Source organism: Tupaia chinensis, unplaced genomic scaffold, assembly GCF_000334495.1.
Source record: "Tupaia chinensis unplaced genomic scaffold, TupChi_1.0 Scaffold148004_1, whole genome shotgun sequence".
NCBI lineage: Eukaryota > Metazoa > Chordata > Mammalia > Scandentia > Tupaiidae > Tupaia > Tupaia belangeri.
The window spans coordinates 268,901-271,815 of NW_006207854.1; the positions used below are offsets into that span (position 1 = coordinate 268,901).

Genomic DNA, 2,915 nt, shown 5'->3' on the forward strand with positions numbered 1-2,915 from the left:
AAGCAAAGGTGAAGTAGAACAAAAACCTCTCGAAAAAAAAAAAAAAAAAAAAAAAAGAAAATATATTCTAGGGATCAGCAGATAGCGTAGTGGTTATAACGCTGGACTCACACACTGCCAAACACGGTTAAAGTCCCAGACCCAGTGGCTTGATACGCCAAGCGCGTGTACAAATGTGCCCAAAGTCCCAGAGGAGAATGGGGAGAAGGGATTGTAGCATGGCCATCCCCCCAGAGGTTGATTTCTTGCATTCTGTCCCTCTGTCTCTCTAGCAAGTGCACATGTCCTATAGCAAAAATCTCCCTAAAAGAACAAACAAAAATAAATACATTCTAAAAACAAAATTTTATTTTTACTTTTTTGCCATAGGGTACATGCACTCATTGGAGAGAGACAGAGACAGACAGAGGGAAAGCGAGGAGCCACACCCTCCGGGGGGAATGGTCATGCCACAATCCCTTCTCCCCTATTTTACTCTTGAGATTTGGGGCATACACACATGCACCCAGTGTGATTTTCAAGTCCCTGAGTCCAGGACTCAAACCACAGTCAACCATGTGAGAATCTAGCACCTTAACTACCTTGCCACCTGCTGGCCCCCCCAAAAATTATTTTTAATTTGCCAGGTAGGTGAATACACTTCCCTGGAAAAAAAGAGACAGACGGAAAGAAATCCCTATAATAGGACATGGTCACACTACAATCTCTTCTTGTCCATTTCTGCATTCTGTCAGGATTTGGGGCATGCACACACATCTGGATGTTTCTCAAGTCACTAGGGCTGGGATTCAAATCACATAATTGGCCGTGAGGGTGCTGGTGCTCTTTTAAAGAGAGATTTTTGCTATAGGGTGCATGCGCTCACTGGAGAGACAGAGAGAAATCATCCTTCATGGGGGATGGCCACACAACAATACCTTCCCCTCCATTCTTTTCCTCTCAGGATTTTGGGCATACACAGACACACACAAACACACACACACACGCACTCCAGTGTGAATTTAAGCTGTTAGGTCCAGGACTTGAACTGTAGTTAACTACATGGGAGTCCAGCAACATAACCATTATGCCATCTGCTGGTCCTAAGGGATCTGGCTCTCTCAACCTGCTCTGAAATATGTTAGTTTCAAAGAATTCAAGGGTAAAAGACACACACAAGGGAACCAGCAGTTAGCATAATGGGTATGTCGCTGGATTTCCACGTAGTCGACCACGGTTCGCGTCCCGGACCCGGTAGCTTAAAACTCACGCCAGGCGTGTGTGCGTGCGTGCCCAAGATCCCGAGAGGAGAATGGAGGAGAAGGGACTGCGGCATGACCATCCCCCCTGGGGGGTGATTTCTCACTTTCTGTCTCTCTCTCTCTGTCTTTCTGGTGACCACACACACCCTATAGCAAAAACCTCTCAAAAACAAAACAAAACAAAAAAAGACACACACAAGAGGGTGTGTGTATGTATGCCTTTGTGTATATACACACGTACAGAATCACAAAGCAACAAAGAGGGAGTTCTTCGTATTATCCTTGCAACTAAAATTATTCCAAAATGAAACATCAACTCACAAAAAGAAAATCTGGCTCCCTCTGCTGGCTATCTTACCAATGACGATACAAATGAGGTTAAGCCAAGATACCCATTTCTTCAATTTAGAAATATAAAAGAAAAAAAAAGCAGAGCAAATAAAAAAGAAATATATGACGCTCTAGCCTTTAAACTCTAACCCCTTAGAAAAAACTCATGAACTTTTAAAAAAATAATTATTTTAACATTTTTATCATTATTGTTTTAGAGGTTTCTACCATAAGGCATAAGGACTCGCTGGAGAGAGACAGGGACAGTGAGAGGGAACGAGAGAAATCACCCCCCTGGGGGGTTGGGTTACACCTCAGTCCCTTCTCCATTTTCCTCCTGAGATCTTGGGCACGTAGACACATGTGCCCAGTGTGACTTTAAAGCCACTTGGTCTGGAACTTAAACTGTGGTTGGCCATGTGAGGGTGCAGCAACAGAACTATGCTGCCATCTGCTGGTCCCTATTATTATTTTTTTTAAGAGGTTTTTGCTATAGGGTGCGTGCGCTCACCAGAAAGACAGAAGGAGACAGAGAGACAGAAAGCGAGAAATCACCCTCCAGGGGGATGGCCACACCGCAATCCCTTCTCCTCCACTCTCCTCTCGGGATCTTGGGCACGCACACACACACGCCCAGCGTGAGTTTTAAGCCACCAGGTCCGGGATGCGAACCGCGGTCGACTACATGGAAGTCTAGCGACATAGCCATTATGCTAACTGCTAGTCCCCCTATCATTATTTTTTTGATTTGCTGTAGGGCCTATGTGCTCACTAGAGACAGAAAAAGAGGGAAAGTCAGAAAGTAAGCTGCCTGACCTGGGACTTGAACCACAGTCAACCATGTGGGAGTCCAGCGCCCCAACCACCACAGCACCTGTTGGCCCCAAAACTAATTAACATTTAAAACCCATTTACAAGGCCAGCCACGTGGCGTGGTGGTTAAAGCCCCTAGATTCCCACAAGGCACTGCGGTTTGAATCCCAGATCTGGTGGCTTGCTTTCTCACGTTCTCACTCTTGTTCTCTCTGTCCCACTCTGGTCAAATGAAAATAAATTAATAAAGCTAAATAAAATAATTCTTAAAAAAAAAAAAAAACCACCATTTACATATTCTCTCTACCCTCCCTTTTGTCTGTTATCTTTGTGATCTTTGTGTTTCTTGAATTAACAACGGTTCCTATCATTCTGAGCTTCACTGAGCAGAGAGCAAAGGGACCCATGCTGAGAATAACCTTTTTTTGCTATAGGGTGTCTACGCTCATCAGAGAGAGAGACAGAGAGACAGAAAGCAAAGAATCAACCCCCCCCCCCCCCCGAAGGGGCCGGGCCCCCGCACTCTCTTCT

General features: G+C 45.0%; 1 protein-coding gene across 4 annotated transcripts in view; it reads right to left on the reverse strand.

The window, feature by feature from the left end:
- EFTUD2 (elongation factor Tu GTP binding domain containing 2) overlaps positions 1-2,915 on the reverse strand; it is a 49,590-nt gene that overhangs the window by 23,377 nt on the left and 23,298 nt on the right. The gene's annotated exons all lie outside the window — the stretch shown is intronic.